This window comes from Lepidothrix coronata, unplaced genomic scaffold (assembly GCF_001604755.1).
Source record: "Lepidothrix coronata isolate B3197 unplaced genomic scaffold, Lepidothrix_coronata-1.0 Scaffold6, whole genome shotgun sequence".
NCBI classification, from domain to species: domain Eukaryota; kingdom Metazoa; phylum Chordata; class Aves; order Passeriformes; family Pipridae; genus Lepidothrix; species Lepidothrix coronata.
The window spans coordinates 4002841-4021478 of NW_016690186.1; the positions used below are offsets into that span (position 1 = coordinate 4002841).

Here is an 18638-nt window from a genome sequence, read left to right on the forward strand (position 1 = left end):
ATTTTCCACACTGAATGCTTTAAGTGGCTGAACACTTTGGAAATAACTGTTCCCAAGAGCACAGTTCCTGCATGTGAAGAAGACACTCTGGACTGCTGCCAATGCCCACTCTTGATCTGAGATTTGGCCCTGGAGATGTTAGCCTTCCCCTTTGGAAATGCTTTTGCCCATTTTGATCGAGCCAGATGAATATTTGTATGTGGAGCCCAAGCTCCTAGAGTTAGCATCTGCTACTGTAATCATCCTTGTACATATTTATCCCTAGAAAAATATCTCAGCCATCTGATGGCTGAGTGAAGGACTGGCCTGCTCCTACTGCTGCACATATTCCTACATCAATTAGTCAGTGCAAGTTGTTCCATATTGGAATTTTGCCTGCATTACTATTTGCATACAAGGCACATACACATCATATCACATAGCCTTACAATTTTCTGTCTGTTTTGATTCCTACTAATCAAGATTCCAAATTTCATTCTTCTCAGAGGCGGCACACAGTCATGTCAGTTCAAAGGATTAAATTTTTCTTTCCAGTGGAGTCAGTTTGGTATTTCTGCTCCACAAATCCTGTTTCTGTTTTCCACAAATCCAAATCTAGCAAAAAGATTATCATATCAATAAATTGTGTGATTTTAAACTGTAGGAGTGGGCAGATGAGATCTCTCTTGCAAATTTGTTGTCATTATTAATGAGTTACAGTTTTAATGCTGAATAAAATCTGAATTGCAAAATCGTGCAGTGAAATTATTCTGATGGCACAGTAGTGCATTTTAGCAGTCTTCCATGACTTTCTCAGATGGTTCATGTATAAGAGGCACTCATATGTTTGTTTTACTGCACCTTTCAGAGGTTTTAGTTAGCAGCCGGTATTATTACCTCGTGCAGTCTATAGACATATAAGACACCATCGCTTGTTTTGAATGTTTTATAAAGGATTCAATGGGATTAATGAGACAATAGAAAGAAAGTGGAACAAAAATCCACGGGGGAAGGTTCATCTGTACTCACAGATCTTACAAATGAATAAAATGTGATACTTGAAAATACACTATTCTTCACTAAATCATGACCAGGATTATCATCTTTATTAACATTTGCAGAGTTTAATATGATCCTAGAAAAAACATGCAATGGAATGCTATTTGGTGAAGGAAACTACCTTTTACTGACAGTGCTCATATTCCTTCTGTTCATCAGGTTTCACCAAGTACATGATTTTCCATAGCCATATTTCCATAACCTCTTACCTTTTTGCTAGTCTAGCAAAGATGATTAGCTGGACACTCTTTTCGATATTGTTTTGCTGGTTTTGCTTAATAATGAAGCCCTTAACTAAGACTCACTTACTTTTCTCCCTTCCTTGTGATAAACTATCACAGATGTGATTCCAAAGACAAATAGAGAAGGAAGTACTTAGAGGGTGCTCTGATTTCTTTTTTCTAGGTTCCTTAATTTTTTTATTCCCTGGACAAATTCACCCCTAATGCATCTCTGTGACAGCCAGTTAGGGAATGTGTTAGTGACACTATGCTATGAATCACTTGCATCCCCAGTGCCTTATGCATTGGGCCACAAAGAATGTGCTGTATTAGTGAAAAAAGCTCTTGAGTGTTTGACTTAGGTTCCTCATTCACCCAATTGAACAAGGTCCCTAAATCTAGATAGATTAAGCTTCTTTGATTGCTTAAATAATTTGATCTGGACTTCCTCTGCTTGAAGTGGTGGAATCAGAGCTAAATCACTGTCCTACTTTGCTTGAGTTTTCCATTGTACAGCTAATCTTCCCCTTCAAAGATTTCCATCCTTTCCGAATCCTCATTTTCAAGAATCCCTACTCAGCTTCCTGCAAACCTGTCTCATTCTGGGATCATTAATGGGCTTCACATTTATGTTTCTTTATTTCACAAACTCTCTCCTGTAAGCTGATGGGCAGAGTGGCTGCTTCTTTCTTCAGCTCCACTGAAGTCACCTCATTACAGCCAGGGGAGCCTCATTTAAATCTGAGCTCTGACCACACAGTCCCTACAGTGCCCCACTGCTCTGTAAGCAAAATTATCTATGGAGTAGAAGTCTGAGGCTCTTGACCACCTCCTTTACTATCAGGAGAGAAAAGCAACTATTTGGTGAAATAAACAGAGGCCACTGGTAAGGAAGAAATATGTTCTAAGCTGCAGATAACAGAAAGCATTCAAAATGTTGGAAACACCTCATGGGAAGCAGGAAAAAAACCTGAACCATTTAACTTGAATTTCAGACAGGTTCTCCACCTTCTCCACTGCCGTTTTGGTCCCTCAGTTTTTCCCTTTCTAAAGTATTGTTGTCTTCCTTCACCTAATGGATGCTACTTGAAAGCCTGTTACATTTAACCTAGTGATGTGTAAAAGCAAAAAAAAAAGGTGTATGGGAGAGAAAATAGTTTTTTTGAGTTTGATATGAGTCTGAATAAACACATAAGTTCGATGCTGACATTAATTACTTATATTTACCTGTGTATGGATAAATGGCTAACAGGGTAAAAACCCGATACCCTGTGGCACTGTTTCCACTTTCATGTCTTTACAGGCACACTGAAGTTTGGTTAACTGCATTAACAACACTTCTAGACTTAAGGAGGCAGCATAAAATCTGAAGGAGTAAATGACATGAAAATTCATTTCCAAGAAGACTCAGGCACCCTGATGCAGCAGATTGGGAGGGAGAGAGGAAGAAATGTTAATAAATGCTAGAGAGCAGATCGTTAAAAGGTATCGGTAATAAAAATCACTAAGTAGATAATGCCCTGGATTCGGACTGACAGCAGAGATGTTCTGAACCACTGTGCAGATAGTAACAAAACCATAACTTGTTCAACATCTTGGAGTGAAGCTGAAACAATCACAAAAACTACATACACATTTTGCATTGATTTGAGGGCAATTACCTCCTAATCTTTAAGATTCGTCTCTCTACAGTAAGTCTCTGTAACAGTTTGAACCATTGTCAGTGTATTCACATTATCACATTAGTAAAGCAACTCAAAAAAAAAAAAAACCACTTGGAAAAAATTAAAAGAAAACTCTCTGGGAAGTTGTGCTGCCCCACCAAGGAGGGTAAGGTCTCAGGTTAATTGATGCAGCTGTACCTTACCTGGTTCTGCAGTTTAACACCGCCACACGCCCCTACCTTCCGCTGTGCACAACATGTGCTGGGAACTGAAGCATTTGACCTTCCCCAGCTCTCCAGCAGAAACTCCAGTGCAACCTCTACCTTCAGCAAGGAGCTGTGTTCCTTTTCCCCCTCGTGCTCTGCACAGAGCAATCTAATACACCTCATCATGTGGTGTGTTGCTATAGCAGCAATGAATCCAGCTGCTGCAACACAAAAGACTGACAAAAAGTTGGGTTTTTTTCCCGTCCACCCACCCGGTAAAAGTCAGGGTTGTTTTCTTGTGCAGCAAATCTAACCCAGATAGACTCATACCACCTGTCAGAGCTAAGTTATGGCAAAGTCTAAAAAGAAATACACAATTAAACTATAGGCTTTGCGGGACAACTTTATTTATTTTTAAGAATAAAGTGAGTCAACCCCTTAAACAGGTGATCATTATCAGCTGCCATTCACTAGTTTCAAAACTTAGGTTCCTATCTGCATAGGAATTGCAATCAAATAATCATGTTCAGCAGTCAGAAATGCAATGGTACAGCTGCAGAGCCAGTACAGATGACAAACACCAGATTTACACCTTCAAAAACAAACCAGTCATGCACTTTCACCCTTGTGGTCTGGAAAAAAAACTTTTACAAAGTTGTTTGATTGTGGAGCAGAATTGCATTTATCTGGAAAATGCTAAATAATTATTATTAATGCTGCCCTACTGGATTAAGCATGAGGACTAAGCATAGAAAAACCTTTTGAGTTAAATATTGATGCTTTACAGCTTCAAATGAATTCTTGTACTGCTGAGACATCTTAGTAATACCAAAGTTTGCCTTGGGAAGTGTACTAGAATATATGAATTACCACTTCTAAAGTCCCAGTCTTGCAACTGCACCTTGATAACAAATTCTTCCTACAAAGCAGGGCCATATTCTTCCTCCAGCAGTTTCAGCACAGAAAAGGACAGAACAGGCAATGTGTAGCCAAGCCTTTCACCCGTAGGACGCTTCTTCAAGAGCAGGGACTAAACTGGCAGCAACCTGATACTGCCACGCAAACTGTGCCAGGCTTTTCTGAAGTGGTCCTAGTGAGGTTTTTCCCAAGAACCTGCCTTCCCCAATGTGACAGGCATTTGAGTTGGAGTAACTGCTTCTCATTGCAAAGTCTGTTCAAGGTGTGAAAGATACTATTGCTCCAGGAGTGTCTTAAGCAAGAATGTAGTCTGGCAACTACATAATCAAAAGGTCAACTTTTCTATTTGTTTCTCCATTCGTCTGAATGTAATGGAAGATGTAGAAAAAGCAGCTACTACTATCACAGGCCTCAACCCAAGATGTTAGAGAGTCCAAAATAAAAATCAAACTAAACCCCTAATTGCTATTTCATTCTCTCTTACTGCCTTATAAGAAGAATCAAACTCTATTCAAGTTAATTCATAATATTTTTACCCTATTTTCATACAGGATCTGCCAAAGCTGTTTGTGGAATCTGCATCTTACTGCATTGGTCAGCAAAAGCTGGCTTTGGAGTTCACAGATCTCCAGTTTTGTAGACGTTCAAAGCTGCAGCTGTTCTAAGAGACCTCTGAAGATGAAAACCAACAAAGCAATCTCCTGGAAGAGTCATCTTACTTTGCCTTGAAATAGATACTTATTTATTCACTTTTAAAATTCTGTCATTCTGGATACAGGGACAAAACAGGGTGCAAGAGCATTCCCCTCAGAACAATTTCTACAGTTACTCAATGCCTATTCTGTTAATTGTTAATACACAGTGAATTTTCTTCCCCAAATACTATCAGGAGAACAGATAGGCCACAAAGCACATCCTTAAGTTGTATAATGTGATTGAGTTTCAGTTGCTACACTGTCATTTGCAAACTCTGTGATAAGTACTTTAAACACAAACAATTGCAAAAAACCCCAAAAGCTGGAAGGCAAGCAAACTTTCTGTGCAAGTCTATTAATATTACTGTCTTGTTTACTATCAGTGACTTCACTCTAATTGTGCACAGAGTACATAAGTAAAAAAGAAAACCCATTGAGGGAATCTAATGAACTATTAAACGATGTCACCTGTTGTAAAAGAAATGAACACAGGCTATTGAAGAGCAATATCCCTCAATCTGAACCAATAAATAATCCAGGTTAGGCAGCTGAAGCTGCAGGCTGGAGCCCCAGCAGAAGTCTCTCCCACTCTCTGACCAGAGGGCTTTCCCACTCAACAGAACTTGCTGTCATAATGGCACCTGCTTACTGTTTATAGAAGGGCTGACAACACACAGATCAACAGAGCCATAATTTCAATAATTCATGTCTGCTCTGATGTCCCAAGGCCAAAAGCAGCCTCCTGTGTCACTCATGATTTCACGCTTTCACAGTCTTTATCTCTCCTGCTGTGTTCTCCCCAAACCCAGTTCTCCTTTCACTCCTATGGAATTGTAGCGAACTTCAGGAGATGAGCAAGAAAATCCAGACAGTTTTAGAAATTCTGCCTGTCAGTAATGGGGGACAGCTTTGAACTCTTCAAGTTTTTTTAATACAGGTAGGCACCTGGTATGTGCTGCTAAGGAAGGTGGAAACCAGCTTCCAGGTGGCAGTTACTTTTGTACGGAAAGGGTCGGGCATAGCTTGAAGCATCATTGCGTGCTTACTGTTCTGGAACACAGTCAGTTAATACACTACCTAGGAAATGAAAAAGGAGAATGAGCCAATGTCAAATGTACTCAAAGTAAGGTTACTCTGCCTTTCTTTAAACACCTGTTGGCCAGGGGCTGCCTGACACAGATGGCACCAAGCACATTTGCACTTGTAAGACAATGGTCATTTTCCCATCAAAATATTTTCTCATCAGAAATGCTACTGAGACTTCAAGAGGGTTCTCTTCCTACTCCTGTAGGATAACTGATCCTCTCACACAATACTCAAGCCACGCAGAAAAATGGTATTTTGCTATGAGTACTGACTCCCTCTGGAGGAATTCAGCCTGCAGCAGCTGCTGACACTTGACTCTCCCTTTAAAGCGCAGTGTGAGCCCTGGGATGGACTAGTGGCACTGCTCCGGCACTTCCAAAGCCCAGCAGGAACTGGCACAGGAAATCACATCTTGCCACCCCCACTTGTCTGACAGACAGCATGACTTTTTTCACTTTGCCTTCACAGCACCCCTGCCCTGGTGCTGGTCAGCTGCTTGGAGCAACAGTGGAAAAGGCCTCCCTAGTGCTGCCCAAATGGCTGAAGGTTGGGCTGCAGACCCCAGGAGATTGCAAGATATTCAAAGCAAACACCTGTGTTTGAGTCTGTTTGCTGTCAGATTTTCGAGCCACAGATGATCAGAGTTTTAGGCTTTCTTTTATATAGAGGCAGGCACTCACTCTTTTTGCCTCATTTAATTGCTTTCACAGGGAGCCAGGACTATTAAGTCCCATCAATCCAAGCCACATCCTGGCTGAGCCAGCCTGTCTTAGCAGTTTCTGGGCACAGGGCAGGGTCACCCAACTGGCTCCTGAGGGGGGTCAACGAGATTCTGTGCCAGCTTTGGCTCCCAGCCTTCCATGCCGGACCCAGGCAAGTCTTCACATAGCCGCTTGGACTTCACCACCAGGTGCTCCTCAGAGATCCGGGTTCTGCAAGCCCCAAGAGCATGGATCCAGCATGGCTTTGTAGAGCCTGCGAGCCCCATGCAAGCCACTGCGCAGGAGGGCAGAGACAGCCAGAGGGCATGGCTGTGGCTGCACCAGTGCTAACAAGCCCGTCTGGGCTCAACCTGACTCAGATGCCCTTCTCAAATTAATAACGCTTCAGGCCAGAGCGGTGGAAATACAACGCGGAATTATCTCTGCAGCTGAGCCGCTTCACGACACTGCAAATATTTTGTTCCAGCATTGCCAGGGAGGCGGCGTGCAGAGACAGGAGAGAGCGGCCACGGTTTGGCACGGGGCAGACCTTGCACTAAGGCAGGCAGGCAGTTTGTGTTACAAAACCGTGCCCTTATCTCGTACAGCCAAAAAACAGTTGTAACAACTGAGGTCATTACAGCTCCTGTTTCTCCTTATTCCCTACTCCCTGAGGATCCAAGTATCTGGTGACTGGCAGTGCATGCCACTGGAAGCCAAAAAACCACTCAAGCCCTATGGTGCAAGAACCCACAGTGTCCTGAAAAATTATTTTGACTATTTTATCTGTGGGACTTCTTGCTCAGTGTGTGTCTCTGGTTGTGGTTAAACTCTGAATGCAAAATCAAGCACTTTAACAAAAATAGGTCAGAATGAACAAAAACTCTTCTAAGACCAAGCTCAGCCTCGCTTGTCACCTCCCAGCAATGGACCCACAGGGTGTCTGGGAAGACAGGTGTGCCACCCAGGTATGCTCTCATACCAAGCTAGATGAGGAACCACAACTTGGCAGAGCAAGTACAGTTACCCTGCTTGTACGTACCTCCTTGGATGCCTGCAAGAAGCCTGCTGGCTTCTCAGCTGGCTCCTAGAGGTTTGCTGAGCAACTGGGAATATCCAGATGTACGGGGAGGGGAAGAGAAAGAGGAAGAAAGTAAGTAAGCAAGGAGGATGTATCTAATTTCCTATTTATTTTTTATCATTCCTACCTCTATCGCAAGGTGAACACACTGGCTGTAAATATCCTAGAAACTGAAAGGTTTGACCTGTCTTCCCCATGCTGCTACAAGCATTCTTTCCAACACAGTACTGGTCTGTGCAATCCCCTTGTTAACTACTAGCGAGCCACTAAGAATTGTTGATCACTATTCTGAATTGTTTCCTTATTTCTTCTTCCTAAGGAGAACTCACCGGCCACCACAAAGCATTGTCAAATATTTGCCTTCCATGTCAAGACTTTGTCAGGTCTGGCTTTGCATTTTCTCTCTCTCTCTCTCTCTCTCTCTCTCTCATGCTTGACATGTTCCTTGCCTTGTCCTGCTGCCCTTCCAGATGATGGTTACTATGGCACTGAGTACAAGGCCAGTGATGCCATATGAAGCAGCACAGTAACACTGGGGAGAACAAATGTTTGAAGACTGGACTACAACTCTACAGCAGAGTGACAGCTCAAGCACTTCTAAAGAAACGGTGCAAACCTGCAAACACAAGGGGCCAGGGAGCAGTTTGATGAAATGGCCTTTTCCTAATGGTTCTCAAAAGGACATATTTAAAAAAAATCTGCAAATAAATTAGCAATTAGGTTCCCTACTGCTATGGTCACTTCTACACTCTTGCAGAGACAATTTTATTTGAAACACATTTCTTCATTCATATTTTAACAGATTTCTACAAAGGCAAAAGTTCAAACTACCTCAAAAACCATCTATGTTAAATCAGCCCAACTCAGTCTCTTGCCACCTACCCAAAAGCAATGGGGCTGCTGCCAGTTCTGCCCAGCACTCTCCTGCTCTCTCACTCCCCTCCACTGCCCACTCATCAGTTCCTCAGTCCCACCCCACAAGCAACTTAGGTGTAAAGTGTGTGCATGTGCTGGGGGTACACATGTTGTAAAGGGCATGCAGTCATGATCTCATGTAGATGCCCTTTTTTCACATCGGACAGGCAATTTTAAAAGAGTGTAAGGCTTCTTTCAGCAGCTCAATGATAAACCACCTTTTAGACATAAAGAGACATAAGCAATGGACTAGGTGAAGACAGCAGTCTGTCTGAGTTTGCATATACTCTATTTTAAGCATCTAACATGAATGACCTGAATTGCCTGCGTAGAGACACCTGCCTCTCTACACTGAGGTTACTGGGAATTGCTGCTCCTGACGCTGTCCTCTGAATTGCATCCAAGTTGGATGCTTAAAGCAGATGGTATCAGTACATCTCCTAAGGTTCTGCTCTAAGTAGACAAACCTAACCTCTTTTAAAATGAACAAAATCAGGTACAGGATTGCAGACCTAAAATCCAGGCAATCCAGGGGCTGGAGGGACCCTCTGCAGAATCCCTTTATGCCGGAGTGGTTCAAAGAGATGCTGAGAGAACAGCAATGAGGCCTTCCGCCAAAAGCTCTAGGTCGTTTTTTCCATTTATTTGCTTTTACCTCAGCCAAACAGCATAAACTAAAGAAGGTCAACCCAGTACAGAAAAACAAACCTCACGGGCAAAATGGAGGCCAGCCAAGTAGGAGGGCAGAAGTCAAGAAGTGGCATCCTTCCCTCTGAGTCAGTGTCGGTGCCAGGGGTGGATGGTGTGTGACAGTGGATGTTCTAAGAACCACGGCTGTTAGACAAGAAGCTGAACAATATTTCTAATCGGCTATCATTATGTATCATGCAGTTTTCCCCCATAATATTCTGCCCTGCAGTACTGGCCAGATTATGCTATCAATAGGTAGCTCTGTTTGCTACAGTTTCCTCAGCAGTTTCAGTCAGACACAGCATTCTTCCCTGCTTTCTGACCCTAGGTCCAGGTTCCTCTGATAGGAATGGGTATTAAGATTCCTGCAAATACAAAGCTTTGTACTATCTTCCAGAATGTTTAATTCCTGTGATTATTAGGGATATATTTACATACTGTCGATTATTAGGGATATATTTACCTACTGCGGTTATAAAATTTGCACGGTTTTGTTATCATTTGAGAAGGTTTTTTTGGCTACATTTGTCACAAAATATAAAAATAAGAGATCTAAGGATTTCCTTTCCTCAGCTTAGCATAAACTATACGTGGTGATGTTTGCCTCTATAGATATGTGGTAGGAATCCTGTTAGCATTTATGTATGCCTCCCCAGATACTTATTCCATGCTTTAATTAACCCTAGGATTTGAGTCTTTCATGAGAAAATTATCAAGTAGGGCCACTGTAGTGTGATTTAACCACTCAGCCAGAGGGAGAGAAGGATATTTTATTTTCAAAATTACAAAGGATATGCCAACAACCTTTCAACTGGGGTAGTTCACTGGCAGTTATAGCATCATGATAAAACCAAAGTCACTGAAGATAGCACCATGACATTAGTAGTTGAAAAGCTAAAATTGATATGCATGTCTGGTCTGTTTTGTTGCACATAGTTTAACAATATCAAGGGATATATATATATATCTGACAGAGTGCTTTTATAACCAGAACCTGGCATTTTATACTCACAGCTTGGCACATACCACAAGGGAAACTGATGTGCAGAGCTCATCCGTTTTTTGAGATAATCATTAAGCTGCCACAGATTTTAGAACAACTAAGGATCTCTATTTGAGAGCAATTCTGTAGTCTGGCAGATAGAGTGGGACTGGGGCAAAGAGGCCACCAGCAAGGTGAGACCACAGGACCACCCCATATCTGTCCCTAATTTTCTTCCCACCAATTACAAGGTGGAGCAGCTCCATCACCTCTCCCAGGCCCTGGTGACAGAAGAAGCAGCAGTGGGACTACCCTCTCTCGAGGCTGTCAGGACAAAGAAGGGAGGGGCACCCATCTCTGTGGGGCTCCTGCTGCTAACCTGGGGCTGCAAGCCCCAGCTGCCAGCTGATGGTGTGCTTAGGTGGGGTTTAGGCTACCTGGAACACCACTGTACAGATAATGCACACTTCACCATGGGGAGCTTTTGTCCTCCATCATAAATGCCAGAAACCATATTTAAAAGAAAAAAAAATATCCATACATCTTTTGTCCAGGTGCTACTGGGACCTGACTGCCTACCTGAGGCTGAACCTGGCTGCAGGTCAGGGTTGCAGGTTTCCAGAAGACAGGGAAAGAACCAGATAGGCGGTTCAGCTGATAGGCGAAGTAAACACTGTCCGGACACCATGGCAACAGGAATAAATTCCTACCTATCTGCTTTTATACATGTCTGCCCAAGCTTGCTGCCGTGTTACCCTGCTGCCAGGCAGCATGTGTGTTCTGCTATGGGGCTGTAACAGCATGCTTCCCTGAATGCTATGAAAGTTATTTTGCCCTCCAGCAACAGAAATCTGCACAGGATTTTGTCTGACAAGGCTTCTCACTATAAAGAACCTCAGTATTTACATGAACAGTCCTTAAAAGATACAATGAACTTTTTTTTTTTAATCACTTCTTCAACTTTCAAATATGCTATTATTATGCAATATATAACATGACTTCAAATAAAACAGTTCTATAAATAAATATATTATATTCTTTTGTTTGATCTGTGGTTTGAACAACACTTTGTACTTCTGTCTGTGCAGCTTTTTAATATAAAAGTAGAGGAGAGTGAAAGTAGTAATAGAAAAAAAGTAACACAGATAAGAGATTAAGGGAAGTGCATTAAGTTAAACTATTTTTAACTCTTACTTTAATATTTGATTACGCTTCATGGCCCATGTACATTTTTGAAGTGAGGAAACAAGTACGATATTGCTGCAATTTTACATACTGCTTTATTATTTTACCCCAACTGCTTTTAGTTATAGTGCTTTGCCAATAGCCATCTTTTGTCCTTCTTAGCAACTTGCCTAAATAAGTTTGGAAGATCAGCAGGAATCGGTAACATGCCTGAGATACTTCCATCTCCTCACTGCTCTTGCTGAGCAAACTGTTTCCCTGAATGTTTCCCCCCCAGTGCAGAGAGAAGAGCTCCAGCATTGTGGAGAGGATACAAACCCCAGTCATGAACTTACACAGATTGAACCCTGCCTTACCTGGTCTGCCACACTGCTGTTTGTGCTGGCTCAAGGCAGTCTCCACCTGCATGAACCAAGCACAGGTAAGGCATGTGTACAAGCCCAACTCTTCTGCCACTTTATCCATTTTATTTTGCAGAGTACATCTCCATCACCTGGTTGACTTCAAGCAGGCAAATCAGATGCAAACTCCCTCTTTAAAGGCCGTGCATCACATCTAACAAAGCCAAAATCTCTGAACAAATTCACTGCCGGAGGTCACTGTGCTTCCATGCAGGGAGAAGCCAAAGCTGGTGGTGTGAACACAAGTGAGGCTCACAAGATGTGCCAAAAGTTAACTGGCTCCTGTGCCACTGCTCTGCTGTGTGGAAGAAACTCTGCTTTTGAATTTAATGAGTCCAGCTAAGCACATTCCTAAGCCTAGAGAGGACTAGAAACCAATAAATCTTGCATTGACAGAGATGCAACTATTCTAAATAAAAATAACTTTTGATTTGCATTTATGGACCTATTTGCATTTTTTTTAATTCATGCACTGGGATGTAGTGGTTTCCCTCTCCCTGAATCTCTTTGATAGCATGTTAATGTGTCTTCTTTTTAATTTAGCAAAATCAAAAATGGACAGATTCGGGAAATATATTACCACTCAGAAAGAAGTGACGTGAGCTAAATAGGGCATCATCAGCAACAATTACAATAATGTGTAAGTATAACTGCGTTTTTCTGTTATTAGCATGAAAGGTAAATACGAGGAACAGCACAGTGATGCATGTAAAAGCCTTTCTAAAGAAATCTTTAAGGAAAATGTGATTATAAACAGTGGGTAAACCACAATGCTGTTTTTTACATTACTTTAACCAACGTAAGCCTGACTTTTCTGTTGGGAGTATGCTCAAGTACATAGTTATATAGTGAACAAAAGGAAAGATGGAAGAAGACTGAATGACACAGGTGATCTGAAACTGTAAACTGTTTTAAACAGACAATCATGTTTCAGTCAACTTTGTCATTGTGCAGTACATGAAACACTGTTCAGTGTCCAGCTGAGGGCACTGCAATGGGATGTCTCACTGCCTTCATCTGGCCATACAATTAGTTACTACACATGACAATGTCTAAAGAGCTCCAAGTTCAAGTTAGGACCTTGTTTATAACATCCACACCTATCTTCACTTAGTGAAAATGTTGTGCAGGAAATGGAAGTGCATCCTGTCTAAAATTAGGCAGGTTGGATGCCTGTCATCAACTTAGATGGTTGAACAGGGTTCCAGCTTTGTTCAACCAGTGTGTGGCAATCTTCAGACATGAAGCCCGAAACAGACTTCAGAATTACTGTAACAACCCGATTCTGAAATCTAAAATGAGCAAGTGGTTTCACATGTGTCTCTTCAACCCATATGTTGCGGGCTCACCTGGAAGACCCTTTCCTGTGTCCATCCTCTTTTTTGATGTGCATGGCTCTGAAGGGGAGGGGAGTCTCCAGAAAGCTGAGAGCAGCAGCACCCAGTGTTTGGCAATTTATGAAATGTCACATAATATAGCAATATTCAGGCCTATACTTTTCCCTGAAAAGAAAAAATTAATTTCTGGCTTAAGTTATGGAGATAGGGTTCAAAACATAACTGGCTAACCCCCCTTGCCCTTTTCTCTGATCCCTTGACCAAGTTAAAATTCAGCATTCAAATGTGAGAGACACTGAAAGTCCCTGACTGTGGAAGGGAGCTTGAGGACGTGCTAACTTAAGCCCTTCCAGAGCCAGCCCTTTCTGAAGACAGAGCAGCTTCTAGTCTCCAGACTAGTGCCATGGAAGCCAGCACCTTGACTCCTGTTTTCCCAGTACAGAGATGTACAAGGCATAGTGGCATTTCTGCATTGCATCCTCCCCATACTCATGCAAGAACCCCTAATCTTGTTTTTCTTCCAGATGTAAATCAACAAAACACGTTGTATGATAGGAAGGGTTTCTCTCTGCTACTATTTACCTGCAATGGAAGCTCTAAAATGCCCTAAAAGACCCTCTAAATCCTGTATTTATCCTGAGCTTTGTGGGATCTGTTTCTCCTTAGGCAGCTTTGAACAACTTAAAAGCAGTGTCTGTCCTCATCCCACTGTGGAACTGCAGCTCGTTCTTCCTTCAGCAATTTTGAACAAAAAACTTGGATGTTTATATAAGGGGGAGAGGACTTTCATGATACACAAGAATCCTGTTGCATTTTGACCTGCAAGCAGAAAGGACGGAGCCTTTCAGGTGACTGACTGCTGCTCATTTTCAGGGATGATTCTCCACATCAAGCACTGCAATAGAAAACCCTCTATGATCTGAAAAGTTAAGTACACTCTGGCCCAGGAAATGGAGGTGACTAGCCTTCTGGGAATCAAGCACATAAAAATGACTGATGAATTACACTGTGGACCTCCAAATGAAGCACTTGTGTAAATATATATAATCTCGACATTATCCTTATCTATCTTTACAGATATTATTAACTATCTACAGATAAATGCTGGGGGAAGATAGCTAGGAATTTGTATGTGAAGCAATCAAGTTGAATACAGCTGCAGCTGATTAAACCAGTTTTAATTTAACTAGTACCAAGCCAGTCAACACTTGGGGGCAAGAATGCAAATGAAGTGTTTGCATGTCCTGTAAATCTGAGCGCTGGGTCTCCTGGGCAGCCTGGGTGTCCTGGACATCTGGCCAGGGCAGCCAGGGCAGCAGCCACTACAGAAAGTGCAGCCCTGCTGAAATGTCTGCACATCATAGAGCAACCACAACCACAACTAACGTGAGCGTGACAGGTCATTCAGCTATGGTAAAAAGATGCACAGTGAAACGTATCTACACTCCTGTATTTTAAAATGAAAGCTTTCTGAGGGGGGCAAGCAATGTCCAAAATGCAAACCACACAGAGCAATATATTTATTTCATTATACTGTAGGAGAAGGAACAACTACAAAGGGCACCAGGTTGCTCTGACCCCACAGCTTAAGAAATGTGAATCTACATCCATCCTGACTGTCCTCCGGTAGCATTAGTCCACGAGCCCTGTTTGCTTTGTCTATGACGGGTCCTTACTACGACAAACTTTTCAAGAAACTGTAATCTAAAATCAGTTTTTAAAGGATTTGTCTGTGAGCAGGGTCCACATTTACCTTGAAAATAGGATAGTCAACAAATTAGTTACAAATCAAAGCTACTGATGTTCAGGGGAAACTGTGGATTTCTCTACTTTTACTTTCGCTTTTGAACATTCTGCTCCCAAACTTGTCCCACCTGACACCAAAGCTGTTGTTTCTCTTCAGTTCAGTAGCAATGAGGTTGCTCTCCATATGGAAATTATTTTAATAGTATAACACACCAGACACTTTGCATAAATACTTCAAAATGAAATGTGGCTTTGAAAGTAAATTATAATTTATATTTTTATAACACTGAAAACATTTTATTTTAAAAATTGTTCCGGCAAGGGACGAGAGGTAAGCTGTAAAGTCTTAAAGAATAGAGTAAAAGCAACATCATTCGTAACTGGGTATATTACTTCTGGTTTACAGCAGGAAATTGGTTTTACAAAAAAAATTGCAAAAGGACACTTACATTAGAAGTCATTTGCAATACATATGTAAAACTGCAGCTGAGTGTGGAGGGAACTTTCCAGTTTGGTGCCATTCTTTATCTGTGCGGGCCTAACAGAGGGATCCTGGGCTCAAATTCTCTTGAGCTGGAGGAATGAGTGGAAAGATGTACCTGGGACTTGCCAGCATCCTGATTCTCACCACAGAGATGCAAAGTAAGGACTAGTTTCTGAGAATATGCTAGGCACCTGGGTACCCTACCTTGTCTGCAGAGAGTAAATGCCTCAAAGACAGTGCATCAGAAACCTCATGTAGCTCTGATTTTCCAAATGTGAAGCTTGCCTAGGAGTTCTTCAGTTTGGTCCATTTTTCTGGCTTAGCACAGTTGGCAGGAAGGAGAATGAATCAACTAAGAGAAGAGCAATCAGGACTACTCTCTCCTTTGTGTAGTCAGCCCACTCCCAGCACTATTTGGAGCTCACTACTGCAACCTCTGCTTCCCTTGAGGGCATTTCAAAGTCTTTGTTCAGTTCCTGATTTATTCTCCTGTGAGGTCAGTTTAGACCTCCATTCTCCCCAGCAGTGATTAACTTCACTTAACTTTTGCTACAGCTAAAGCCAGTACTGGTACCTTAAATAAATGGTGTGGGGGGGGTTCTTTCCTTTTTTTTTTTTTTTTAATGACACTGCTGAAAACAAATAGAAAGCAATCAAATGAAAGATAATTGAAATCAGCTTATCTGCTTAGACACTGCAGCAAGCATTGCTCACAAAGTTCGGAACTTGCGCATAAAATATGAGAACACTTCTTACAATAATACGTGAAAAGCTAAGTTGTCTGGGACTTTTTCCAATATAGAATCATGGGTTGGAAAGAACCTTAAAGACCATCCAGTTCCAATCCCCCTCCCATGGGCAGGGACACATTTCACTACACGAGATTGTTTAAATCCCCATGTAACCTGGCCTTCAACACTTCCAGGGATGGGGCATTCACAGCTTCTCTGGGCAACCTGTTCCAGTGCCTCAACACCCCCATAGTAAATTTTTTTTCCTTTTATCCAACCTAATGTCAATTTAAAGCCATTGCCCCTTGTCTTTTCACTGTCAGCTCTTGTAAAAAGTCTCTCTCCAGCTAGTTTGTAGGCTTCCCTCAGATATGGAAAGGCTGCAACAAGGACTCCCTGGAGCCTTCTCTTCTCAAGGCTGAAGAGCGCAAACTCTCTTGGCCTGTGTTCATAAAAGATGTGCTCCAGCCCTCTAATCATCTTCGTGACTCTCCTCTGGATTTGCTCCCACAGGTCTATGTTCTTCCTGTGTTGGGCATCCCGGAACTGAATGCAATATTCCAGGTGGGGTCTCAAAAGAGCGGAGTAGAGAGGTAGAATCATCTCACTCGACCTGCTGGCCACGCTGCTTTTGAGGCAGCCCAGGACATAACTGGCTTTCTGGGCTGCAATGCACATGACCAGATCATGTCCAGTCTCTCATCTACCAGCAGCTCCAAGTCCTTCTACTCTGTGCTGCTCTCAAGCTGTTCTCCACCCAGCCTGCATTTGTGCTTGGGATTGCCCCGACCCAAGTGCAGAACCCTTGCACTTGGACTTGTTGAACTTCATTAGGTTTACACAGGCTCAACTCTGAAGCCTGGTAAGGTTCCTCTGGATGGCATCCCTTCCCTCCAGTGAGTGACTGCACCACACAGCTTGGTGTCATCAGCAAACCTGCTAATGGTGCGCTCAATCCCACAGTCCATGATGTTAAAGCAGTGCCAGTCCCAATAGCGACCCCTGAATGTCACAAGTCACTGCTCTCCACTTGGACATTCTTTTCCACTGAGTGGTCCATCCATCAAATACATCCTTTTTTCCCGTTTTTAAAAATGAGGGTTATGCTTTCCCTTTTCCAGTCAGTAGGAACTTCACCAGACTGTCACGACCTCTCAAATATGATGGATGGTGGCTTAGCCATGTCATCTGCCAGTTCCCTCAGGACTCACGGATGAATGTCATCAGGTCATGCGAAATTCTGCATCTTCAGGTTCCTCTGATGGTCTCAAACCTGATCTTCTCCTACAGTGGGTGGTTCTTCATTCTCCCAGTCTCTGCTTTTACCTTCTACAGACTTGGGCACTGTGGCTGGAGCATGTTCTGGTAAAAATTGAGCCAAAAAAGTAACTGAGTACCTCAGTCTTCTCCAAGTCCCAGATAACCAGGTCTTGTTTCCTTCTGGAGAGGGCCTGCATTTTACCTAGTCTTCCTTTTATCACAGACATAACATAAAAGCTTTTCTTGTTGTCCTTGATGTTCCTGATGAGTTCTAAGTCTATCAGGTCTTTCCCAACCTGATCCCTGGCTGCTCAGACAATTTATCTGCATTCCTTCCAGGCTACCTGTCCTCTGTAGGCTTCCTTTTTGCATTTGAATTTGTCTAGAAACTCCTTGTTCATCCACTAAGGCCTCCTGCCATTTTTGCCCAACTTCCTCTTTTTTGGGATGCATTGCTCCTGAGCTTGGAGATGATCCTTGAATATCAACCAGCTTTCTTGGGCATCTCTTACCTCCAGGGCTTCATCCCGTGGAATTCTACCAAGCAGAACCCTGAAGAGGCCAAAATCTGCTCTCCTGAAGTCTAGGGCAGTGAGCTCGCTGTGCATCCTCCTTGCTGCCCTAAGGATCTTGAACTCCACCATTTCATGGTCACTGCAGCCAGGACTGCCCTTGCACTTTCCCCACCAGACCCTCTTTATTGGTGAGAACAAGGTCCACCACACCACCTGTCCTTGTTGGCTCCTCTGTCATTTGGAGAAGGAATTTAACATCAATACATTCCAGGAACCTCCTGGATCACTTATGCCCTCCTGTGTTGTCCCTCCAACAGATATCCTGGTAGTTAAAGTGTCTCATGAGAACCAGGACTTGTGAACATGAGGCTGCTCCTGTCTGTCTGTAGAGGGTCTCATATCTCTTTCTGGTTGAGCAGCCTGTAGCAGACCCCCACTATAAAGTCACCTGTCCCTGCCCTTCCTTTAATCCTGACCCATATGCTCTCAAGTCAGTCCCTCATCCACTCCCAGAGCTTCACACACTCCAGCTGGTCATTGACACAAAGGGTGACAGTGCCTCCTTCTCTCCCCTGCCTGTCCTTCCTAAAGAGACTGTATCCTTCCATAACACTCCAGTCATCACACCATGTTTCCATCATGCCAATAAAATCCTCGCCCTGCAGGTGTGTGCACATCTCTTTGTTTATTCCCCATGGTACATGTGTTTGCGGGGCCCCTGGTGGTCTAGTGGTTAGGGTGCAGGACTCTCACTGCTGCGACCCGGGTTCGATTCCCAGCCC

At 42.9% G+C, this 18638-nt stretch overlaps 1 protein-coding gene across 6 annotated transcripts in view; it reads right to left on the bottom strand.

The window, feature by feature from the left end:
• The window catches only part of DTNA (dystrobrevin alpha), a 229422-nt gene that overhangs the window by 124821 nt on the left and 85963 nt on the right, over positions 1 to 18638 (bottom strand). The window lies entirely within an intron of this gene.